The sequence below is a fragment of the Protopterus annectens genome, chromosome 17.part0 (genome assembly GCF_019279795.1).
Source record: "Protopterus annectens isolate FY-2018-M chromosome 17.part0, PAN1.0, whole genome shotgun sequence".
NCBI classification, from domain to species: domain Eukaryota; kingdom Metazoa; phylum Chordata; order Ceratodontiformes; family Protopteridae; genus Protopterus; species Protopterus annectens.
This window is the reverse complement of record NC_056751.1, coordinates 184,122,523-184,149,984: the sequence shown is the minus strand read 5'-3', so window position 1 is coordinate 184,149,984 and position 27,462 is coordinate 184,122,523.

Genomic DNA, 27,462 nt, shown 5'->3' with positions numbered 1-27,462 from the left:
GACAAAGTATAATTTATAATGTTGTGTGCTCTATCATGGACAGTGCCAGTTGCTGGTGCTCACACCCTTGCTCTGCTAAACTCAAACATCCAAATATTCTCTGTAAGGGTGCTTGTGTTGTTATACATCTAGGGTCCTAAGCAGCCTAGTGCTATTAGGCTATTAGCCTCATGTAACACTATGAATCTATGTGCCTATTGCAGGCCACCCAGACTGCTGCTCCTCACATGGCCTGCTGATGTCATCTACTATAAGTTCACCTGCACTCCTGTAGAAGTCAGACTTGTGCTGTGGTGTGTGCTTTAAGTACTGTGTTTCATAGTCTGTGCACTTAGGTAGGTAGGGGTTCAAATCTCACTGTAGTCAACTGTGTGTGTGTGACTTTAGGCAGCAGAGTATAAGTGATATCCCACAGTTACCTCACCAATGGCATAGGTGGCCATTTTTTGATAGATGATTATCCCTATACATCCATTCCATACTGTCCTCCCAAGTTGTTGTCTCTCACAGGGCCTGCTGATGTCATCTACTATAAGTTCACCTGCAAATCTGCATAATTCAGGCTTATGCTGTGGTGTGTGTGTTAAGTTCTGTTGTCTATCTACGTAGATAGGTAGGGGGTTCTGTTCCCACTGCAGTAAACTGTGTGTTTATGTGTGTCAGTGAGCTGTAACATGATATTACAGAGAACATTTTATACCAGCAGGTGAGACATATACCTTGTCCTCAACCGACACTGCTGATGTCATCAGCTATAAAGGGTTGTCTGAGACAATCAAGGCAGAGATATGCCATGGTTCATGTGTTATGTTCACTAATCTATAGTCTGTGCACTTAAATAGGTAGGGGGTCTACTCTCACTGCAGTCAGCTGTGTGTGGTGTGTGTGTGTGTGTGTGTGTGTGTGTGTGTGTGTGTGTGTGTGTGTGTGTGTGTGTGTGTGTGTGTGTGTGTGTGTGGGTGTCTCCCTGTGTGAATGAGCTGTAACTGGATATTAAGAGAGCATTTTACACCAGCAGGTGGGACACATATCTTGTCCTCAACCGGCACTGCTGATGTCATCAGCTATAAAGGGTTGTCTGACACAATGCAAGTAAGACTTGTGCTGTGGTGCATGTGTTACATTCAGTGATCTGTAGTCTGTGTACTTAGATAGGTGTTCTATGCAGACAACTGTGTAAGTGTGTGCATGTGTGTGTTGCAGTCAACCGTGTAAGTGTGTGTGTGTTGTGTGTGTGTGTGTGTGTGTGTGTGTGTGTGTGTGTGTGTGTGTGTGTGTGTGTGTGTGTGTGTGTGTGTGTGAATTAGTGAGCTATAACTTAATATTACGGAGTGCATTTTAGACCAGCAGGTGGGACACCTATCTTGTCCTCAACAGACACTGCTGATCTCATCAGCTGTAAAGTGCTGTCTGACACCTTACAAATCAGACTTGTGCTGTGGTGTGTGTGTTCTGTTCAATGATCTGTAGTCTGTGTACATTAGATGGGTAGGGGTTCTATTCTCACTGCATTCAATGGTGTGTGTGTGTGAGTCAGCTGTAACGTGATATTACAGCCAGCATTTTACACCAGCAGGTGGGGCACTGTTATTCCCATATGCTCAACAGGCGATGCTGATATCATCAGCTATATCAGAGCATTGTATATGCATGTTTCTCACCAAGGCATGGTCAGACAGTGGCCTGGATGACAGGCAGACAACACATTATGCAATAAAAGACTGATAAAAGTAACATGTATTTTAATCTGTACACATACAGCATGGCATGGTTTGTAGGCTCTGTGTTAGCTTGATGAGAAAGCCCTGTGGGGTGTCCTGCAGATGCATGTTTCTGGTGAGCTACATGCAACAGAGAGCGGGATGCTGTTCTGTTCTGATGAGATTATACTACAGTGCTGTCTTGCAACCCAGAGATCTGAATGTGATGGCCTGACCTATGATGTGCACCGTACATTTGCTCTGGATAATCATTAAAGAGAACAGTTAGAAAGTAATGAAGCACATTGCAGTTATTGACTTCGCAACCCTTACAAGGTAATACACAATAAAGTAGTGAAATGATGATGCTACCCACTGTACAACTTGGCAAGGCAAATGTAATTCACATGTACAGTTAGCATTTAAACAAAACAAATGTAGATACACTAAGCAATAATGTAGCTAAGCATCTTGTGTATCAGACACAAAGCTTTAGTTTCCCTGAATCTTAAAGTCAGAAATCAGGAATTGTGGGGGGGGGGGGGGACAGAAGGCCTAAGCTGACAACAAAGGTTGTTGAGTGTGTGTGAGTAAGAAATGGGAAGCAGGCAGGCTGAACCATGTAACTGTTGTGTGTGTGTGTCTGTAGGGGTCCTCCATGTGAAAATGGTGTATGACAGTGTGGATGAACACAGCCAAGCTCATTGCTAGCTCTGCATCTTGGTATGTTGGACAGGTGTGAGCTGTGCATGGCAGATTTGTCAGTTCATCATTGTCACCCCCCCAACCATGAGACCTGTCTCTGCCAGGAGATGCACTAGCACCCCCACGCCAAAGGTCAGATGCAGTGCTACTACCTGAATGTGACTGTTTCTGCTGGATGTGCTCCTTTCATGGCAACAACCAAAAACATGACCCCATGGTCTGCCATGTCTGGGTGTGGACAGCACAATCCCTGATGGAGCAGGGGAAGTACTGCCACTACAGCAGCATAATTAGGCATAACCAAGTTGACTAGAAGCAGATGGTGTGGCTGACCCGCACCAACGTGGACAGCACCCCCTTCCCAGCAGACATGTCATCACAGACACTGCATGGTCCATGATATAAGCCCCTTGTTCCATCACAAACACTCCATATTCCAATGTGTTATTCAACCAATCCACTGAATTAACTACATGCTGGAGGCAGTCACGGATGTCTTGACTGTGCCACATCTAGTATCCTGAGCATTTGTCTAGAGGGACTTTCAGAAAGTGCCTGTGCCTCTATAACAACCCTAAATATCTGTTGAGTGACACTGGAAGAGACATGTGCACTAGATGGAGGAGGGGCAGCAGGCATCCACCAAGCACCCCTATCAACCCTCCTGTGTGACACTTTGTCAAAACTTTATCTACAGACAGATTCAACAGGCAGTGAAGCTGCAGTAGCCACACTCCTTTGATCAATGTTCTTACCCTCAACCTGTCCAATATCTCTGGCCACAGTGAAATGGATAGGCATAGGCCTAGTGGCTGTGTATGTGCAAAATGAAGGGGGTCTCTGAATATCAACCTCTGTGCTGGATTCAACCTCTGCACCTCCCAACTGTGCCTCAGTTTGCCCACCATTATCATCAGTGTCTGTTGAGACACTGACATCAGGTGTCAGAGTGCCCACACTCCCACTGTCAAACTCACCTGTGATAAAAAGGGAGAAACATAGGAATATATTAATACCTGCACTACTATGCTGCCATATATATAGGTTCATAGGTTCATACTAGGCTATCTGCCCTAGGGCATTTATAAGCCTAGCCAGAGTGTGTTTGGCTTTCGCCACCCATTTTAAATTAATTTTGCTATGCCCTTTTTCGAGTTGCTAAAAAAAGTACACTGCTGTCACTATTGCAGACAGTACAGTAATACATACAGCAGGTCTGAGAGGATACATTATCAGATATCTTGAAATTTATCAACAGTACTGACATAAATGTATTAGGCTTACCATCTGCAAGAGGCCTGCATCTCTGTATTCCTGATAGTCCTGAAATAAGTAAAGCAAGAGGTAATGGCAACATCATCACATTTAACAGTAAATATATTTACACCTCTATATCTGCAGTACCTCACATCTCAACAAAAATGTGGCTGACAACTTCAAATTAAGCTTATAACTGTAGCAGTCCTAAATACATCCAGCCAACAAACAACTGACACAGACATATATATATTACTGAAATAGTTTCACTATGCCACAGTATTCTAATTATCATCTAACAAGACATACCTGGAAGCTCCTCTTGTGATGGAGGAGTTGCTCCCACTTCCAGAATATACTGTGCCATGGATTGCTGGAAGCTGTCCTTGGTGGCAATGTTCTCCAGGAATTCCTCAGTGGTAATGAGAGGGGTTCTGCAGCAGGGCCTCCACCTGTGACTTGATGATCATGTGCCACTGCAGTTGCATGCCTACATGCAGTAGTTACCATGCGTGTGGCTCTGTTATGCACCTGCTCATATGTGCAACTGTGTCACCCGCAACTGTGTTAATGTTGCCCACTAATTCATCCTAGAGGGCAGTACGCTCATCCATACTGGCCCGTCTCCTGGACAGCAGCACAGCAGCATGTTGCCTTAAGGCATCATTATCAGATTATTCTATGCATCTGTAAATGTGGGTCTATGACGAGCAGACATATTGTCTCCTACAAGACAAAAGAATGATAACATATATGAGGAGCAAATAACTACAAATTAACTGTCTACAGATAAAGCAGTAAAGGAAGGCTGTCAATATTCCCCATGGATAAATATGAAAGAGCCTGCATATTTCAAAAAATAACAAGCCAAAGGATGCAAAATAAAGAGGCTAACAAGAGAAACATACCCTTGACTGTGCCATAGTAGTACGTAATATATACTCACCTGCCCAAAATAACAGTCCAGTCTAGTTGGTGCCCTAGCATTAACTCATCTTTGCCCTCCCCCCCAGCCCAAAGAAAATGATAGGCTAAGGAACCATTGTGCTAACAAAACATCTTTGAAATAGTAAAAGTGCTATCAAAGGACCTGTCCATGTAACATGTACATATTTACAACACAGCATTTCCTTTTCAGATATTCTCAGTGCTGTGTACCTGTGAAATGGCTTGACAACCAAAGACATGCCATCATTGCACTTCTAAGTAATGCATACAGATTGAAATGTGAAAGCCATTACTTCACATTTATTCTTAACTACATTCCAGCATATGCATTATGTAGGTAACAAAATGGAAACATACCTGCTGGAGTACAATACTCCTCTGTAGAGATATACCGTGAAGAAATACAGTTGTCTTGGTGAGTTAAACAATGTACGAACTCTCCTCATCAGTTTGGCTAGCTACACATTTGCCTTTTTATAATGGAGTACATTATTAATGGATTGCATCTGTCTTAATCTGTTCTCCAGAGATGCTAATTACTGCATAAGCAGGTGAATTACATGCTGATCAACCAATCTTGTGAAGCTATTCAACAAGATAAAACCCACCCATGCAGACTCCATTCTGGTTTTTCCTAGGGATTTCACAAAGTGTGGAGTCCAGACACAAAATTTACAAGGTAATTCTTGAATATGTACTGTAATGTACAATGCCATTATGGCATGTACTTGTATTTCATCACATAGTACAGGAAGCAGGTAAAATGTGGGAGATGTGTATAGAAAGTCAAGTAACATGTGACAGCAGAGAGTTATTCCACTTGTATGTGTCCATTAGAAAGTAGCAGTCTTAAGCCATGCAAGATTCACACATTCATAACTCTGCAAAGTACTGATGATCAATGCATGGCCTTAGTTTAGCATCATATGTTTTTAATGGAATTTCTTTACATAGAGAAGTTGTGCCATAACATGACTTCAACTTGGCCCACCCCCTTGAAAGAACAGTGTAACCTTGCATGTGCCATAACAGGAATTCACATTTGCTCCCACCACCAAAAGAGCAGTGTATGCTTTTTTGGGCCATCCAACCTGTCCTTCATAGGTTAGTACTAGGCTAACTGCTCTTACGAGCCATTGTAAGCCTAGCCAATTATCCTTTGTGAGACTCAAACCCTGCACCTTGCATTTGTAAGGCAAGCACCTTAACCATTAGGCCACCCTCCCAACCCTTTATTAACAACTTCATATCATACTATTCCCATTTAATATACACACACACAATGTAAGGTAAATGAGGTAAACTGGTATTTACACTGCATATCTCTTAATACTGGTCAGATAACTGTTGAATGGCCAAGCAACACAGATTGGTACAATTTCAAACAATAGTCCTAACAGGTTGTATAATCACTAAGTGGAGTACATCCAAATCTATTTCATATAATACATGTAGAAATAAGAGCTGATGGCTTGAGATCAGTTAAAATACATTGTGGAAAATTGTTGTGTTATGGATAACTTAAAGTTGCTTGCTGCCAAGCTGCATGTGTGGTAATCATGGATAAGGCATCCACAGACATACCTCCTGTGTAGTAACAAACTGTATTCCCCCTTTTTTTTCTCCTTCTGTCTTACTTTAGTGGGTGATGGAAGGGCATTGTTTATACAATGCACCATTTAGCACAAACAGATTTGGCTATGCTAATCAGTTTTGCATGTAGAGCAGCATTGCACAAAATGGACAACTGGACCACCCAGGTAGCAGACAAGACCCAGACAGCCAAAAATAGAAACCAAATGCTTTCTATTAATGTAATTGTGCACTGCACACACCCACTAAGCACTGTTGTGCTGCAGTTAACAGCAAGAACTTAACACTGAATAATAACTTAGGGGATATTATGTAACTTATAGGTTCATAGGTTCATAAGTAGGTACTAGGCTATCGGCCCTAGGGCCTATATGAGCCTAGCCAAAAAGGTACCCTGGCTTTCGCCACCCAAGAAAATTATTTTCCTGTGCCTCTGTTGAGCAGAGCCACAGAGGTGATCCCCAGGGTGAATTTCCTATTTCCCATCCAATCATCAAGATTATTTTTTGAGGAGTGCTAATGAGAAGCTTTGTTTGATATAGATAGGTAGTTTGTTCCAGAGTATGGGAAGTCTCTGGGAGAGGAATCTATCCCTCCAGCATGTTCTGTTTATTGTGGTGACAAGGTTTAGGTCCCTAGAGCATGTAGCTCAAAGGGATTGGGATTTCTTTAAGTGGATCATGTCTAACAGCTCTGGGTTTGACATAGCTTTGTATGTTAGGCAGAGATCGCCTTTGAGTAGGCGATATCAACAGAGTAAAGCTGTTTTTTTTTTAGATGGTCTGTGTAGGGCATCTGTTTGAGGCCATTAATCCTCTTTGTGAGGTATTTCTGCAGCCTTTCCAGTTGTTGTAGATGTCTTGTGAGGTACATACCAAAAGGGGCATTGTACTCTATAATGGGTCTAATGAGTGACGAGTAGAGGGGAACAATGACCTTCCTGGATGAGAAACCTTTTATGATGAGGTGTTCCACGTAGAAGGATTTCCTAACTACTGTGGTGATGTGATTATCAAAGGAGAGACTACTGTCCACTCTGAGGTGTGCCACATAGAAGGATTTCCTGACTACTGTGGCGATGTGATTATCAACGGAGAGACTACTGTCCACCTGTGTCCCAAGGTCTCTTATCACACTTTTGGTGTTAAGTAGACTACTACATATGTGGTAGCTCATGGGTACAGAGTTTTTACCAAAGGGGATCACAGTGCACTTTTTGGCATTGAGCTTGAGGCCATGGATTTGACACCAGACATCTGTCTCAGTGAGGCCCTTTTATAGGATGTCCTCATCATTAGGAGTTTCAATTATGGCTCCTAGTTTGCAGTCATCTGCGAACTTCATTAGCCAAACACGTTCTGTGTTAGCCTGTACTTCAGATAAGTAGATACCAAACAGGAGAGGACCCAGGACTGAGCCCTGTGGTACTCCACTTATCACTGGTTTGACGTCGGATTTGGAGTCTGCTACTTTCAAAGTGTGGGTTCTGTCAGTGAGCCAGTTGGCAACCCATCTTGTGACATAGGGATTTATACCTAGTTTAGTGAGTTTATCTATAATTCTAGAGTGGGGGGTGGTGTTAAAAGCCTTGGTGAGATCTAGATAGGCTGCGTGAACCACCTTACCCTCGTCTACGCCTTTGATGACTGCTTCAAAGAAGTCAATCAGGTTTAGGAGACATGATCTGCCTTTTACAAATCCAAACTGGCTGGGGTCCAGAGTTTGGAGATTACCAATGTCTTTGTTTACAAGTTCCATGATGATACGTCCCATGGCCTTGCAGACCAGGCTCACTGGGCTAATGGGGCGTAGTTCCCTGGGTCCATGGTGGCTCCCCTTTTGTAAAGTGGGATAACAGTCACTGTGCACCATTCAGTGGGCACAAAGCCTGAGGTGAGGCTATGTTTGAACATGATGGTTAGGTGGGGTGCCAGTTCATTCTGTAGTTAATGTAGAACGCAGCTGGGATGTTGTCAGGTCCCATGGATGTTGTGTTCTTGGCTTTGGAAAGTGTGCTTTTTACCTGTGCAGCCATGATTACAGGATCTTTGCATTCTTCTGGTATAGAGATGGGCCCTTTAGGAGGTGAGGGGGGTAAAGTTAGCACTGAACCTATCGGCCAGGATGTTAGCAATATCAGTTGGTTCTGTATATTTAGTGCCATTGTGCTATAACTCAGAGCAGATCTGAGTGCTACCATTGAGATTCTTGACATAGCTATAGAATGCTTTGTGGTTGTCTTTAGAATCAGTGGCGAGTTTGTTTTCATAGCTAGCTTTGGAGGATTTTATGAGGGATCTCAGCTTCTTACTGAGGCTGACCAGGGTGTTCTTCCAGTCATGGGATTTTACTCTTTTTTGCAACAGTTTCTTTCTTCTGTTGTGGAGTTTGTTTATGGCAGGGGACCACCAAATTGGCTTCCTTTTTTTTTGGAGGATAGCATCTTGGTTCTGTTAGGGGTAGCATGATCCATGCACTCATATAAGTGCTTATAAAGTGCATTTGTGTAGGATTCAGCAGTCGTACCTCTATTGTCTGTCTGCATGGGTGTTGTAAAGTTTGCCACTTCTGTCTTAAAAAGTGTGAAGTTGGCTTCGGAGAAATCTTTTATGGTGATTTCCCTAATGGGGAGGTGAGGGCAGGATGTGGATGTCTAGGCTGATTAGCTTATGGTCAGATCTGACCAATGAGGAATTGACCACTGGTGTGGAATACTGGTCGCCCATGTTGGTAATGACCAGGTCTAGGATATTGCTGCTCGTGGTGGGGGTATGGATCAGTTGATCCAAGGCATTGGAATTTATGAATTCCAGAAAACATTGAGCAAAAGAGGTGGTATATGAGTAGCTTTCCCAGTTAATGGTGGGGTAGTTGAAATTGCCCATTATTAGGGTGTTGGGTTGTACCCTAATATTTTCCAGTGTATCAAAAAATGAGGAGTGGGAATCCTGGGGCATGGTGGGGATCTGTAGCAAGTTACAATTTGGATTGCAGTATTCTGCAACAGCAGATAAGTCTAGGTCTGAATTTAGATGGTCCTGGGTGCAAGCACAAGGTGTACAGTCTTTGTTTTACTTTTATGACATTGCAGTATTTAGCAATGAATTGACACACAGAGAAGGGATTTCCCAACTTTCCTGTGGCAATAACTGCTAGTGCGGGACTAACATCCATTTGGTTCAAATATAGCATATGCCATTCCATTTTAATGTTGTTCCAATTCACATTATAGTCACTCTCACTTATAGCAGTTGACCTAGTGTAGGTTATATAATATTTATATGACTTAGGACTGACACAGTAATAGTGTATCAGTTCATAGGTTCATAGGTGTGTACTAGGCTAATGGCCCTGGAATCTTTACAAGCCTAGCTCATAGAACTGCCCTGGCGTCGTGTCACCCGACGTTAGTTCCCAGTGCCTCTAACAAGTAGAGCCACTAAAGTGATCCCAGGGTGAACTTTCTATTTCCCATCCACTCATTAAGATTTCTCTTGAAGTGGGACAGTGAGGTGCTCTGCTTGACATGTATGGGAAGTCTATTCCAGAGCATGGACAGTCTCTGGGTTATGAACCTGTCCCAACAGCATGTTCTGTTGATTGTGGTAATGAGGTATAGGTCTGCAGAGTGTGTGGTGCAGAGGGATTGATATTTCTTTAGATTTAGCATTTCTAACAGAGATGGGTCAGACATGGCTTTGTATGTCAAGCAGAGATCGCCTCTTAGTAGATGATATGAGACAGAGAATAGCTGGAGATTTTGAGTCTGTCCATGTAGGATCCACTTCATGAGGTACTGTTGTGGCCTTTCCAGCTGTTGCATGTTTCTAGTGAGGTACATGCCAAATGGGGCTTTATACTTGATGATTGGCCTAATGCGGGAAGAGTAGAGAGAGATGATGACCTCTTTCTTCCTGGATGCAAAACCCTTGGTAATGAGATGTGCCACATAGAAGGACTTTCTGACCACAGTGGCAATGTGGTGGTTGAAGGAGAGGTTGCTATCAACCTGTGTCCCCAGATCTCTTATAACGCCTTCAGTGTTCAGTGGGCTGCCATCAATGTGGTAATTAGTAGGAACTGAGTTTTTCCCAAAAGGGATGATGACACATTTTTGGCATTAAGCTTAAGTTAAGTAATTATTTATTAATTGATGTATGTCATAGTAAACCATTCAGGCAAGTATATTCCTGCTATGTGGCTTGGCATACATTTCCTATTGGACGAGCACAGTTACAGAATTGCCTGTATCTCAAATAACATAGACATTGCATTAGTTAGAAAACTTGTGCATCACCTCCCATCGTGCAAAAATGTTGCACCCTTTGCAACCTGTTTGGGTGATGCTAAGTAACGAAAAGCTTTTTCAAATATTGCTAAATCAAAAAGTGTGCTCTCTGAGTAAACGGTGATACATGCAATTGGAGAGAAAATATCATTCTACATTGGTCTTGCTCTGTGACAGACATAGCAGGAGTTTCTGGAGAAGGTTTGAGATTTAGGACTCATAAGCCAGTTGTCCAGGAGTCCAATGTGTTTGTTGGACTCCTGATGAATGACCATAGGCCCCAGCTCCTGCAAAGGCACTATTATGGCTCACAATCAAGGACAGAGGCATGGAATAGTCTGTCCTTGGTTTTGACCAGTGCTACCAGTACCCCCCCACACACACTGCTGAACAGTGTAGGAACCACTACCGAGACCTCAGGATGAAGAAGAGGGATAATCTCGACTGATGGAATGAGGAATGTCAGACTGGTGGCACCCCACAGATGTGTAAGTATGACTTTCAGACATTACTTGTAATAGTTTAAAGCTGCATATAGTCAGGCTTGGTATTCATAATGGTGTTCTGTTCTCTCCACAGCTGAGGCAGATTGTGATCTGAATGTACGAGTCCATGAAAGTCGATTGGCATGGATGTGAGCAGAGTGTGGTATGTATACATCACAACAGTACTATTACTGCAGCATTAAAAGTGAAAGACTTCTTTGTAATACCTCTCAGCTATACAGGTTTTGCAGAATGTTCAAATTGTTGCCTCATAATTTTGGTTTGCTTCTCATAAATTGTGTTTGCCTGGTAAATCTTAGCCAAAGCACTGAGGACTGCAGTCTGAAAATGACATGTGTGTGTCATACTTCATACCTTTCAGAACATCTGTGCTAATGCAAAGCTTGTTGTTGTATCATTTTTTTCTAGGTTTGTAGAAGAATATGTAAAATGTGTTGCTATTTGTCCACCTTTGTACTCCTGGTGTTTATTGCTTGGTCCACATTTTTGGCTGTAAGAGGTTGTGAGGTACAGGCTTATTTGGTATGTAATGCATTAATACATGTCAGCTGTACATATTTCCACAGAATGTTCAGTCTTTGTATAGTTACAGATATAATTGTGGCTTTCAGTCAAATAATTGAATAAGGGTTGAGGATTGACATCACTAAATAATGTCAGCCTATATTGTTGTAAACCACCAGGAAAGAAGGCAAACTGTGTTTCAGGAAAAAGATGTATTCACTTAGCGCTTTCGTCTGTGTAAGACCAGACTTCATCAGAACAATTTGAATATAAAACACTCCCCTTAAATACTGAATTCAAACAAGTCACATGATCAATCCAATTAACATTTTAAAAATATTTTAAAACTACACACACTTAAAATATCACAGACTTCTATATAAAACAGCCATACCTTTGCATTTTTAAAATACTAGAAATACTAGTGCATTCATTTAGCCCTGGGAATTGTGTAGCATTTAATCTTAATTGCCAACGTAGCTCACATTCCTCTAAATTTAAATAATGTCAGCCACTTGAGATTCAGAACTCAGACCCTTCAGAAATGTCATCCAAGTGCAAAACCTGTTACTTTAGTTACTTTATCACCTTAATAAGGCTGTAAGACCAAGTATGTAAAAGTCATCCCTATTTTTTTGGACTTTGACCCCCTATTACATATCACTCTGTCCACATTTATTGCTGTAAGAGTTTGAGACCTATGAATACAGTACTATAAAACAGAGCATACATCTCACAACTGTATAAGGAAAGTATGCATGCATTACTCTGTGGGAACACAGAACACTATGGTAGTAGACAGTAGTCAACAGTTATGGGTTCAAACACCACACTTACCAAATGAACAAGTACTGTTATGTTTTCATCATTATTGCACTGCAACTGCAGACCTCTAGCAGTGGTAGAAATGGCCTGTTAGAAAATGTAATTAGTAGAAATGGAGCCTGCATATGAGCAATATATGCACACATCAAGGATTGCTTGCTGAAATCTGTACCATAGTGTGCATCTGTTATTAACTGGGTATTCATAAACATTATAAAATAAGTTTGTTTACAGTTTGTACTTGTTAAAGTAAAGGTAATGTAACAGAGTGAAATAATTGTATCACTACTTTGTATGTCACTTATGATGTCGCTAATATTCTCCCTTTTTTGTCTCCCCACCTCTTATGTTATTTTTCCCCTTTTTTTCCACAGCACAATGGGGTAGGCCTTCCCAATGGGAGCCAACTGCACCCACTCCACAAGCTATGGCACCATGTTTCAGCACATCAGGGACACAACCTGCCCCTGCACTACCTGGGCCCTCAGGTAGTTCTGCCCCACAGGATAGGCCAGTGATTCCCTCCAGAAGCAGTGGCAGAGGTGGTGATTTTATCACCTGCAATGAACTGCCAGGGTTGGTGCATAGGATTGTGTGTCACACAGCTGGTGCATGCCTATGCTGGGTGGAGGCATTCCTCTCCATAAATGTTCTGAATAATACTAGGAGAAGCAGACATCGGGCACTGCAGCCATTGGCGCAGTGAGGTGATGGTGATGACAATCCACTGGGTGAGAACTCAATTCTCTCTGTCTCCACACTTAGTATCCATGGGGCTCTTGATGTCCCCCTACTCTCCCTAGGCATGGTGTTCACCCCCTCCTGTGTCTTTCACCATCCCTGTGTCTTGTCTTATATGTCCTGTCTGACATTGCTTCCTCACCTACTCACCTTACTATACCCACACAAACCTAGGTCTCTACCCCAAAATACGTCTCTTTCTGCCAAAAAGAAAAAAAGGGCACCTAGCCCAAAGAATACTGTTCCATACATAGCTTTCCATTTCACACATGTGTCTTCATGACACCTTTGATTTGGTTCAATTGGCTTTATAACATGATTGTGTTGTGGTCACCTCTCTCTCTCTGGAGGTGACAGTCCAAATTCAGTTAATATTCTTTATGTATTATCATGTATTGCTGTTGCAGAAATGGATAGCTATAGTTCTTTCCTACACCCGTCCTGCACATTCCTGCCATCCTTTCACTTTGTTTTCCCCCTGCTTGCTCCCCATTTCACTACTTGTCTCTTTTGCCCATTTCCTTTCTTTAGAGAATCTGTGTGCAATGGTGTGCAATGGTGCACATTGCACAATGACACATGCCTATGGCAAAAACAATTACAGCTATTACATAAACCTGTAATTGAAACCACTACCATGTTCCACAAAAATGATGACACAGATTCACAAGTATCCCAATTTATAATTTTTATTTACACTTAAAAGTATGTGAAACTGTTACATTCAGCTGTATTTGAATCCAGTACAATCTGATCCAAAACAAGGTTGGATCAATGCATTTACAGATGGTACTACAGAGTCAATTGAGTATTAGGTGTATTTTACACACTGACTAGAACATTACAGACTTCACTGTTGTTACCTACACCTGCTACGTAACAGAATCTTTGCCTGCAGGTAGTAATTGACTTCATGCAGGGATAAGTTCCTTTTTTTGGCCACATGAAACTGGTTCCAAATAAAGCTCTAGATAATACTATTTACTCCTATTCTTATTTCTGTTATTTATTAACATTTTTATTTGCCTTGCTTAGTGAGGCTGAGCAATGCGCAACATTGCTCACACATGCTTTACAAAAATAAATGGGGATTGCACACTAAGGCTTTATAGAACATTAATGTCTATCATGCAATGATGCTTCATACACAGTTAATGTTGAGAATATGACATTGGTGATATAAGCAGCAAACACTGGGGAGTACAAAGGAACAATATAACAATAAAATGTGACAGTTATTATTGATTGTATAAAATACAACTGCTAAAGAGCTGACTGTTTGTCCAGAAAGGTTAATGCATTGTTGCTGGAGGCAGATTTTACTGGGCTCAGAATTGGGTGGAGGCATGAATATTATAAGTGTGTATGATTATTTTACATACATTTACTGACATTACTGCCTTTTACCATTGCTTAGCGAGGGTGTGCATCACCTACCATCACACCGATTCTTTAAAGAAAAGAAATGGGGAAGATAGAAAAGTGGTGAAATGGGGAGCAAGCAGTGGGGAAAAACAAAGTGAAAGGAGGACAGGAATCTGCAGAAAGGGTGTAGGAAAGAATCATAGCTCTCTATTTCTACAACAGTAAAAACTGATCAGATGTATACAGTATTAGCTGAGTTTGGACCATCACCTCCAGAGACAGCGGTGACAACAACACAATCATGTTGTATAGCCAATTGGACCAAATCAAGTGTGTCAAGTAAACACGTGTGTGAAATGGAGAGCGATGTTGTATGGGATGAATTTTTTTTTGGGACAGGTACCCTTTTTTGGTGGGAGAAAAATGTTAGGGAAGGGACATAGGCATGTCTGGGGCAGGCAAGTTAGCAATGTGAGGAAGCAATTCCTGACAGACAGAACATACAAGACATGCTAATAGGGATGGTGAAGGGCACACAAGGGGGTGAACACCATGGTTGGAGTGAGGCTGGAAAAATTGAGGTTTCATGGACGTCAAGATGGGTGACAGTGGGCATCAAGTCTTCAGCCAGTGGACTGTTACCACTGGCCCCTCACTGTTTCAGTAGCTACAGTGCCTAACATGTGCATCTTCAACAGGTACTCTGTACCAGGACAGAGAGAAGGCATAGGTGTGTGCCCACTGTGTGATGCACAATCCTACACACCATACCTGGTAGCTCATTCTGAGTGATAAATGCACCCCCTCCACCACTGCTTCCAGAGGAAACTGCAGGGCTATCCTCTGTGGCAGAAATACATGAAGGTCCAGGTAGTGCATGGGAGCAGACAGGGTGCTGCCAGACTGCAGCCCAGATGTGCTAGGCCTTGGTGCTGTAGCAGGTGGAATAAGAGAAGGAGGATCATGTGGGACCTGCCTACCCTGCTGTGCTATATTAAAAGCATTAACATACAATTATAAAACAACAAAAAATTAACATACAATTATAAAATAAAAACAATTTAAAATAAAAAAATAGACACATAAAAAATAAATAGATAAACAAAGAAAAACAAAAATTAAACATAGTAATAACAAAAATAGCAAAAACAAATTTATGTAACAACAAATACAAACACAATTAGACATAATAAATTAAAACAAAGAAATACTAACAACAAAATGAAAACAAATTAAACAATAAAAAAGAAGAAAACAGGTGGGGTGAGAGAAAAAACAGGAAAATGCTACTAACTTCTCAGTTAATATACAAAAGCTTTCTACAATTATTTCACTCTATTCTGTTACATTTTACTTTTAACATGACCATCTCCTAAGAAATTTCTTTATTGCTATAAAGACTACCCAGTTACTAACAGATGGACACTGTAGTACTGATCAGATTGTAACCAGCAATCATTTATGTGTGCATATATTGCACATATGCATGATTACACTTGACATCAGGACATTAATTCCAGAGGTATTGAGCTCTGAAAGTAACTTAGTTTAATGATGATTAGCTAACAGCATTGTGTATGTGATGATGAAAACATAACACTATTGTACACACTATTGCATATTTGGGAAGTGTGGTCTTTGAACCCACAGCTGCTAACTGCTGTAATACTCTACTTTTCTTTTAGAGTACACAGTAATGCATGCATACTTTCCTTTTATACTTTATACATACATGCTCACTGTTATTTGAAAATATGAAATGGTTGCATTGTACTATAGAGTAAGGCATGCACACTTTCTTTTATAGTTGAGATATGCTTGCTCAATTATATACAACTGTCTGAAATAAGAAGTAATCCAACTTTAACAGTTAAAGCTACTTTTTATATGCATTCATACCACATGCTTCTCTCATCCTTGCCAGGTCCACTCCATTAGACCTCACATTTGAGGCCCTTTCTTCAGTAGCTGTAGAAAAAGAAAAACAAAACAGAGTACCATTATGAATACCTGTTGTGACTGTATTCAGCTATAACTTTTCCAATTGGTCAATGCATTTTATACTTACACATCTGTGGAGTGTTCCCTGCTCTACATTCCCTGATCCCCTGATCAAGGGGTATCCCTCTTCCTCCTATGGAGGTCGTCACAATGATGATGACATTGCTCACAAGTGGTAATTCAGGGTGTGTCTGTTTGTGAAATGGTAAGCGATGCACAACAGTCAATAATAAAAAAAAAAAAAACATATTAAAAAAATGAAAAGCAATGCAATTTCCAAGGATATTTGATATACAGTCACTTGTGTAGCCCTGTTATTCAAATGGGATTGAAGAATTATACCTGCATGAACATAGTACACATTATATTCACAGTCATACTTTTGATAATATATGCACAATACCCATATAAATTAATAGGTAAATAACTGACACAATATTAGTGTTTCTTTGGCTGTCTGGGTCATGTCTGATACATGGATGGTCCAGTCACACAAATGAGTTAAGCATCACGCAAACATGTAAAAAAAGAGTGAGAGAAAAGAAAAACAATAAAATATATGAAATTAATAAATGCAGAATGACATATTTGTGGCAGGGTCCTTTCTATGATTTTTCTCAGTTTAAATGTGTTTGGGACCCTGCCAATTTTTGAACAAGGGAAAACAATTGCCATGCTGTCACTCAATCATTGATTACAATCAGGATTTAGCAGACAGCAACTTTACATGGAAATGTTATCCGCATTTCCAAAGAGGTTTTGCAGCCAAAAACCACTGTTGCATACCACAAAGTCTTGTTTAAACAAGCCACACTTCATTAATATGCATTGCATGGCACAGTCACATGCACAACTTTGTGTATATGGAAACACTCTGTGTAGCCTCTACATGAACCCTACATGCAGTTTCTTGAATCCTCAGATTAGCATTTTGAAAATCCTTGGCAAATGTTTTGTTAATTGGAACAAAGTTCCCCTGTTAGGCAGCATGATTGGTTTATTCCCTATGATGGGGTTATAATGTATATTAATGTGTTTTTTTGTTGTTGTTTTTTTTTTGCATTTACTTTTAGAAGGAGCATAAAGTTGATTGCATTTCTGTTTGTTGGTGTGGACTTTTTTTTTTTATTCTTTTTGCTTTGTTTTGATTTTCCCAGGTTATCACAGCACTAATATGAATAATAGTTAACAGTTGTTGTGATTTATTAGCTTTTGTTTCTAATTGATCAGTTTTAATTCTTTCAATTTTGATAGTTTCCAGTTCAGTCATCTGAGATGATGCTGTTTTGCTTCACTTAATCAGTTTGTTACCTTGGGATTTGACAAAATAAACCTCAATTTAATATATTCCCAGTTAAAAGGGATATGCAAAAGCACACATAAAATAAGTCACCTCAAAACAGTTACATAACCAAACATAATTGTCCCACTTCATTAGGGCAGTTACACATTTTATGTTGTGCCCTGAACAGCTATTGCTGCATAAAATGGCTTATAAAGTCATTTGCCTGATGGGCTTGTGCCACACAACAGCTTGAATGTGCGGTGTTATTTGTTCATTGCTCACCCTATCATGCTATGCACAGTTACATAAAACATAAAGTCTAAATATCTATAAACCGAAAAAGAGCACTTCACCATTTAATTGACAGCTATACTATTAGTTACATTTTTTTTACAAACTTACTTAAGTGGTCCTCCTAAAAGTGTAGCTAACCACCTCTGAATGTTTAATAATGGGTTTGTGTTCCCTTGTCAGGCTATGATAAGATCTGTATAAAATGAATAATGAGTGTTCTTCATATGTAGGCAATGAAGCAAGCAATAACACAAGCTGGGGTATATTCCCAAATAATGTCAAACACTTAGGGTATTCCAAGGCACAGACCTAATGGGTAATTGCCATAGCAGATGGGTGTGCAGTAATCCCTATTCACCACAAAACCAAACACTGCGTGTGTATATTTTTAATATTAACATATTCACTAAAATATTTTTATTATAATGCTTATAATATAGTTATCTGTACTAGATCTCTCTTCTGTCTCACTCACTTCTTCCATCTTACCTTCTTCTTCCACTCACAATGAGCAGAAAAGAAAAAGCATGGAAATGTTCTTGGTGTTGTGGCCAAATTCCCCTTAGTCACTTTGAATACCATCTTGACCCTCCCCTAGTCAGATTAGCCCAGCCAACATAAAAAAAGTAAAATAAAACAAGTTCTAAACAACAGGTCATTATGAGTACACTCCTGGGCAATGGTTGTTTTTTTCTTCTGGTAAATGCAAGGAGTAAAGCATATCTGGTATATGTATTTTTTTTATCTGTCTTATACTTGGCAGTGAAGTAATCTTCCTATATTCTCAGCAACATTCTTTGCAATCTTGATGGTGCTTTGTACAAGGACTTCTTAAACACATTCCACAATAGTTTGCAATCTGTTTTTACCAACGCAAATATCCTATAAACATATTCATGGAACTTTTCATATTTATACATTATGTCAAGCTGCATTTTTATTGATTATATTTTCTCTGGTATTCTGTAAAAGTTGTTAACACAAAAGGAACTGGTTCCCATTCAGAGATAATCACTGCAAATAGTACCACCTTGATTGGCATTTACTTGTAACCCTGTTTCTTCACAGCAAACTACTTTACTCTGGGTACGTCATTAACTGACTGAGCATTTCAAAGTTATTTTCCTGTTCTGTACTGTACTACCATACCAAATCATGTTCCAACATTTTAATGGTAAAATCATATCCAGCAGGTTTGGAATAAATTTAGAAAGCTACGTCATAATTCCTAGAAAACTTTTAATGGCTTATTTGTTCTCCAGCTAATAAATTTGCTCTACAGCTCTTATTTTCAAGTCTTCAGATGATAAGAAATGGTCCATACATCTCCACTCTTTAACTCAAATAGAACACTTTTGTTTACCTTGAGATTATGCTAAGCCTCCTCAGTAACTCAGACTTGCATCATGTTCTGCCTTGTGTTAGCCCTATACTACTTCATCTAAATATTAACAAATTTTTCAGGCCATCTGATTATCTGTGCAGTATCTGTCAGAAACAGTTCAGGTGTTAAGAAGTACCAAACAGATGTCATACAAATCCTCCGAGATATCCTGATGTTTACAGCTTTCACAGCTAATGAATTAAAAGAACATAGCTTGGCACATTCCTCATCAGGTTTCATATAGGAATATCATTAATCTGAATAAAGCAAAGAAAATATTTTCTACTGGCATGACAGACTCTACGTCTTTAATGACAAAGTTGATAATGCTCCCTTTCGATACATTTATTTAAGTCTTTTGGAAGCTCCATAAATACAGATCTTGCTTGGCTTCATTACAGTAACCATGTTTCTGACCCATTTTGCAGGGTCTATACACTTCTGAATCACATATATTTTCTGTATACATTTTAAGCCTTTATCAGTTGAATTTCTCAGAGTTAGAATAACTTTCCTTAAAGAATAAACTGATGACATCACTGTGAGAGCTATCTGAATATGACAAAATCCTGGTAAGTAGCCAAAGCCAGAATTTATATTTTCAACTTCTTTAGTATATCATTTTATGGTATACTTTCTGATCCATTCTTTAATTATGCATTTGCAATGTGAATACTTTTCAAAATACCAAGCTACTAGGAAGTCAAATATACCCCAGTGTAGATGGTATTTCAGAATATCAGCTAAGTGGAATAGAAGCTTGTATTCCTTATTCTTATATTTGCATGTTAGCACTCTCCACATTTTGGTTTTACAAGGGCTCCACTATGATGTCTTGATTTGTAATGCCTTGAAACCTACCTCCTCAACTCCTACTACAGAAAAAATATTGGCTCAGTTACACAAATGATGTAAGCATATAATTCAAGCACAAAATACTTTCACAGCAACATACACTACCTACTAACAGAAACGAGTAGGTTTGCAGTGTAGGAAGCCTACCCCTGCACCCCAACAACAACTTACATATCTTTCACTCTGGGCAGAGCAAACGAGAGTGTACAGACTTTCACATACTGCTACAATGCAGCACTAAGCAATCATGCTAGAGCTGACAAACATTAGTAGTAAAGTATCAAATGCATGAAGTAAAAACTCTTACATGATAACCAGAATAAGTAAGCAGTTTATATAATGACTGATTCCAATTGTGCACATTCTGACTCAATGCTTCAGAACTTTGAAAAGATGTTATATAATGTTCCACTGTTTAGTGTAAATGTCATAGTTTGTCATAAACTCTGAGTTTTTGATCTGAGGTTCCTAAATATGACTTTTCTGTACTTTTAGTTTTGTATACTTTCAGGCTGTGCTCATTCTCTACACAAATCTTCTAATGTAATTAAAAGACTCTGACTAATGTAACCTTTTCAAGTGCAAACTAGTTTATTTCATTTTATACACTTTAGAAAAATGACTCCTTTAGCCACAGCTTCAATAGACTTCACTAACACCAAAGTTTTTATTGTTATTAGGCTTATAATCACAATCACCATAAAAGGCTTTCTATGAGTCATATTAGACTTTTTTGCTTTTCTGATAGAGACTGCAAGACTCATTTTTATTATAATTTTATTCATTTTCAGCTTTTTTGTTTCACATTACTTAACATATATGAAACCTTTCACTGAGGACTTTTAATTGTGATGAATTAATTCTGCTCACTCATTCAGCATTGTTAATCTTTTGTACCTAATGTTAAATCTGATTTTTTTGCAATTTGTCTTTTTCTCATCATTTCAGTTGACACAAAAGATTCATTCTCATAGGTTCATAGGTTGTTACTAGGGTAATGACTGGTCTGGTTGTTACAAGCCTAGCTGCATACCTCAAACCCATCTGGATCCATCCCAAGTATCATGGGAATCTATATGGGGAGGTCTCATGGGCATTTATGGGGGTATGCTAGTATGAAAGTAACTAAGGGATTTTGAGGGGTGTTATTTAGGATAATACTTTTATTATTAACAGCCTCTGTCCATAAAGGGCATGAGGGCCAGACCAGAGACTAGCTTACGATTTCCCATGCAATTGTCAATGTTTCATTTGAATAGAGTCTGGGATGAACTCTATTTTACATGGATAGGGAGTCTATTCCATAATGCAGAGATTCTTTGAGACACATATCTGTCTCTCCAGCATGTTCTGTTTATGTCACAAGCAAAGTCCAAATCCCTGGATATAGTGTTTTTGGTGCTGCTTGTTTTGTGCACGTACAACAAATCCATCTGGGTAAGTCTGAGGACACTTTGTAACCCAAACAAAGATCTCCTCTCAGCAGTCTTTAGGAGACTGAATACAGAGACCTACCCTATAGGCGGTCAGTGTAGAACAGGGTATTTATGCCCTGAATTCTCCTGGTGAGAAACATCTGTAGGCACTCCAACAGTTGCAGGTGTCTGGGTAGGTATATGGCAAAGGGGGCATTGTCCTCAATGATAAGTCTGATAAGGGCTGAGTAGAGTGGTACTACAACTTCTTTGGACCCAGATGCCATACCCTTGCCTATAAGTTGGGTAACATAGAATGATTTTCTTACTATCATAGCTACATATTGGTCAAAGGCCAGATTGCTGTCTACATATTTTCCAGATCCCTTACTACTTGCTAGACTCTTATCAATGTTTTACCAATGGAGTAATTAACTTGGGTTGACAGTTTCCCAAAGGACATTATAATGCATTTTTTTGCATTGAGTTTTAGGCCATGGCTTTGGCACCAGTCATTTGTCTGTGTTAAACCATCTTGCAAGATATTGGTGTCTTGCATGATCTCTAACAGCTCCTAATTTACAGTAATTTGTGAATGTGGTAAGCCAGAGGCCTTGACTTCTGAGAAGTAGATTCCAAATAACAGCAGGCTCAGCACAGAGCCCCTGGGTACACTGCTGGTGAATGGTCTCTTGGTGTAGGTGGTCTCACTGATCCTAACTTCTTGAGCCCTGTCTGTGAGCCAGCCAGCAATCCAGAGAGTTATATAGGGATTTCTGCCTAGCTCATTAAGCTTGTCAGTAATGCCTGAGTAAGGTATTGTATTGAATAACTTGGCCAGGTCAAGATACACCGTATGTACTGTTTTATCCTCATTCATTGTCTTGCTGATCCTTTCAAAGAAGTCTTCCATTAATAAAGCCAAATCGGGATGGGTCCAGTGTCTGTAAGTTGCCAATGTCCTTGTTTATCATTTCCATGATAATTCATTCTATGGCTTTGCATATTAAGCTTGTTAAACTGATGGGTCTGTAGTTCCCCGGGGTCAGTTGATGGTCCTCCCTTGTGGAAGGAATGACTGTTGCAGTCCTCCATTCACTTAGATCAAAGCCAGTTTCAAGACTCTAGTTAAAGAGTGCCTTAAGTGTTCCTCATAGGTCATGTCTTAGATTGTTCAGGAGGCAACTGGGGATGTTGTTTGGACACATACAGCTGGTGTTCTTGGCTTTGGTGTATGCTGCCAGAACCTGGCCCTGATAATAGTTGGTGGAAGTATGTTGGAGGGGACTTCACCTGGTGAAAGTAAGGGGAGAGTTGGGGGTGAAATTTCGGCTGAATTTATAAGTCAGTAGATTTGCTATGTCACCCTATTTGATGGAGGTGGTACCATTCACTACCAGTTTAGCACACTGTTGTGTGTTACTTTTAAGGTTCTGGGCATAGCTGAAGAAGACCTTGTGATTATCCTTAGCATGCAAGGCTATCCTGATCCTATAGTTGACCTTGTTGGACTTAATTAGACCTTTTAGTTTCTTGTTTATTTCTATAAGAGGGCACTTTCTTTAAGGGAGTTGCTATTCCTGATTTTGACCATGTGTTTTTTTTTCTTTTATTATATAACCTGTTTAGGTGAGGATTGTACCAGTAGGATTTGTTTTTATTGTTTGTTTAGGGTTTACTTCTGGTAGGTAAGGCAGCCTCTATGTAGTCATTCACATGTTTGTATTGGGATTCTGTGAATAATTCTGCATAGGTAGCTGTGATATCGGGGTTATGGGGAGCCTTGAATTTTGGTAAATTGTCACTTAATAGGGTGTAGTTTGCCTTAGAATAGTTCCTAACTGTTAATGGTTCAGCTGGGTTTTTCAGGTTGATTTTTACATTTCAAAGGCGATTCCTTTGTGATCCGACCTCACTAGTGAGAGTCTGACATGGGGGGGGGGGGGGGGGTTCTCACGTGTTGGTAAGTACTAGATTCAGTATGTTTGATCCTCAGGTTGGAGAGTGCATTATCTGTTCCAGTGTGTTTGTGCTAATAATGTCCAGGTAATATTGTGCCTGTGAGTCTGAGGCAGTGTAGGTTTCCAAGTCTAGAGAGGGTTAGTTAAAGTCAGCCATGAATAGGGTGTTTAATTGGATGGTAAGCGCCTCTAGTAGGTTTCGGTAAGAATCTTGAGACTCTTGGGCCATAAATGGTGACCTGTAGCTAGCCATGATATTGTGAGGAACCTTATCTATGGTGACTTACACATAGATGAGCTTCATGGTATCATCCTTTTTAACAACCTGGAAATATGTTTCTTGCCAACATAGATCAAGATACCTCCACCTTTTGCCCAAGTCTATGATGTTGTTGGTCTAAATGTGTGGAAGGTACTGTAGCCTTGCACTGAAAGCATACTTTGTATGACTTTAAACCAAGTCTTGGTCATGTCACAGATGTCTACATGCTCCAGAATGAGGAGGGCTTGAAGGGTGTTGAGGTTTTGTTTAGTCTCCTGTCATGCAGTAACACCTTAAGGTTGCTTGGAGACTTTTTCATTATGCTGGTATATTTGTCTTTTTTGGCATTTCCTAAAAAAGGCTCTAAGGAGATGGATATAACTTCAGCCAATATCCAAAAGCCAGGAGACAGTTGCAGCCCTTCCTTGGCAAATTAGCTTAGTCTGTTCCACACATGTTGACAGATAACATCTGCCAGAAGATTGATGATCCTGGAATTTCTTAATGCAAAAGCACAGCAAATGTAGTTCTCAAGTGTAGATTAAACAACAAACTGATACCAAACAACTAAGTCCCTAGATAAGTCACCCTTCTTCAAGGTGATTTAGAAGTAAACAGAACTAGACAAGCCAACAAACAGTGAAATGACGATTTTTGCCACAAAATTAAATAAATGCTTTAAAAATGCTCAAAAACAGTAACAAACCACGTACAAGTGCAGTAAATCAAGAAAATATTCTTTGGCTTGATAAACATTAACAGACTCAATGTTTTCATAGGTGTTTATTAGGCTAACAGCTACAAGGGCCTTTTTTAAGCCTAGCCATGCATCCCAAATCTCTGACAAGTTCTGGTACCCTTGGTAAGTGTAAGCAGGGTACTTGTGCACTTGTGAAAAACAAATGACAAATAAATGTTGTATTCCTTCTCAGCCAACAAAACCTCTGAACCTTTAATCTCATCTTTTGAAATATTCTGTCTTCTTCTTCAATCTCAGTTGGGTTTCTTCCCATGCGGCACATAGAAATGTAGCAATTTAAATTTCTGCATCCACAGTTTCCTATTCCTAGACAAATTACTTTAAAGATCTAATTTCTGCATCCACAGTTTCCATTTCTCAGAAATAAGTTACCCTGAAAGGAAAGGTCACCAGGTGGATGTTTACCCATTTCTTAAATGCATTATTTGTATATCAGTATAACTGAAAGAACGTGATGGAGACTGGCTGCATACAGCCTGCATTATCACCATATATTTCATATCATGAGACACACAGTCCTTTGCATGATATGAAAGCTAAGGTGCCAGTTTCTCAAAGCTAAACCTATACATTACACACCAAGCTTTATGTATCCAAGCATTTTAGTAATATACTACACAGGTGTAAGCATATTTTAGAATGTGGGCAGCAACACATCTTTAAGTTCAGGGCCATAGATTGTGTTCAACCTTCCACTAGGGGTGGGAACATCAATAATACTCTAGAAATTAAAGAATATGGGTGGATATTGAGATTGGCCAGTGACTCTACCCCTGGCCTTAACAGCATGGTTAGTATTAAACCAATACTAGTTAAGCTTAGCAGGACTAGGTTGTGATACAGTATTTTTTATATTTTTTATATATACCATGTATCAAATGTTTTTTGTTTATTTATTTAAACATTTTTTATATGTATTGAATATGCACTTCCAATTTGTATTTTTATTCTTTATGTATTATGTTTTAAAACATAGGTCATGTGATTTTTGGCTGTCAGTCATATGACTTTTTGGACCTATATATACAGAGTATGCACTCATGTATTTTAATATTGATAAAGGATTATATCCGAAAGCTTTGCTCATTACATTAAAGTGTTTTTTCCTACTGACGTCTTTGTTTGTGAACTTGTAAGTTGGCACCTGTGTTCTTGATATCAACTAAACACCTTAGTTCAAAGAGCTTTTCTTCCACAGGAAAAACAGATCTTTATTTAGAATGATTTCTATGGTTTTCCACTCAGACATTGGTCACTGCAAGAGAATACCTTGGGATTTTGGGTGTCATGGCATCTATGATTCACGTGATAGCCCTGGCAAGACTCCACATGAGAAGATACAGTGGGATCTGAAATCTCTTTGATTCTAGTAACAACACCCTTTATCTTTTCAGATCCTAGTACTGGGGCTTGTCAGAAAAGAAGCCTTTTGTTGTAGATAACAGATATCCTTAAATCCAGGTCTCCCCTTCTCCTTCCCTGCTCCAAAGCAGGCACCACAGATGTTTTGGACTTTGCTTGGGGAGCATTTTCAGAAGGGATAAAAGTGTAAGGGGGTGTGGGACACCAAGGACAAACACAAGCACATTAATATCAAGGAAATGCTTGCCCTGATCAAGGTACTCAACTCTCTGACTATCTTGGTCCCCAGGACCTCTTCAAGTGGTTACAGACAATGCCACAGTTCATAGCAGGTCATACCCCCTTTGCAAATTAGCAGACTTTTGGAAAGGGTTAGATTCTAGAAGTATTCTAGAAGCTGTTACTTGGTCTTCTGTGCATACATTTTCAGAGCACTATAAGCTTGATTCCTTCTGTAGATCTAGGTCTAGCTTTCATAGGACCATTCTTCAGCCATCTCTGGACTCTTCTCCTTCCACCTTCTAAATATGGTAAGCAATGTAATCTACCCCTATAGCTCAGGCTACTGCAGCAGTGATCAATATGAAGAACATTGAACAATTGTGTAAGTTGAATTTACCATTACAGTAGATGTTTGAATGATCACTGTTGCAGTAGCTTGTTCCTCCCTCCATCCTCCTTGCTGTTTGGTGTATTATATATGCCAGGGTATGAACATTTATTTTTTAGCCTTGTCCTTTCAGAGTTCAGCCTCCTTCTTTCTCTGCTGACAGGAAAGCTCTGCAAGGCTTTGCATCTAAACCTATCTTTTAGTCAGCTCAGCCTGAGCTGCCTGAGAGTTTGGACACATGGAAGGTGCCCAGAAGCTTTGAAAGTTGTCAAGCTGTTATATTCTTGGCAGGATATAACCCGTATAGCTAAGGCTACTGCAGCAGTGATCATTCGAACATCTACTGTTATAGTAAGTTCAACTTATACAACTGTATTTTTCTAGATCAGTTCAAAAATCAGAGTGAGAGAAAGAGAGAGGGAGAAAACGGATAGGAGGTCAAAAAAAGCCTTAAGGTTTCATGAAGAAAAGGGTATAGAGCGAAGAAAATGAATATAACATAAGTGTTGAGGTTGAGTGTGAGTGAGGAGAATGATAAAAAGAGAGTAGGCTTGACAGAGTAGCTGGAAGTGTTTAGCAGAGGAGTTTTACGGCAGGAAAACAAAACAAGAAAAAAGTATGCTTGGCAGAACACCAGTTAGCAAAAAGTAACACAGGAGTTTGGTCACTGGGCTATCTCCACCCCCATCAAATAAATATTTGTCAACTCTCGTGACTTTGAGGCCAGCTTTATTAAAATATGTTAAACACTTAAATATCAACCATCTTTGTTAAAACCAAGCAGCACACATCAAATATTACCATAACATAATACAACTGGTCACAGTGATCGACCGGTCAT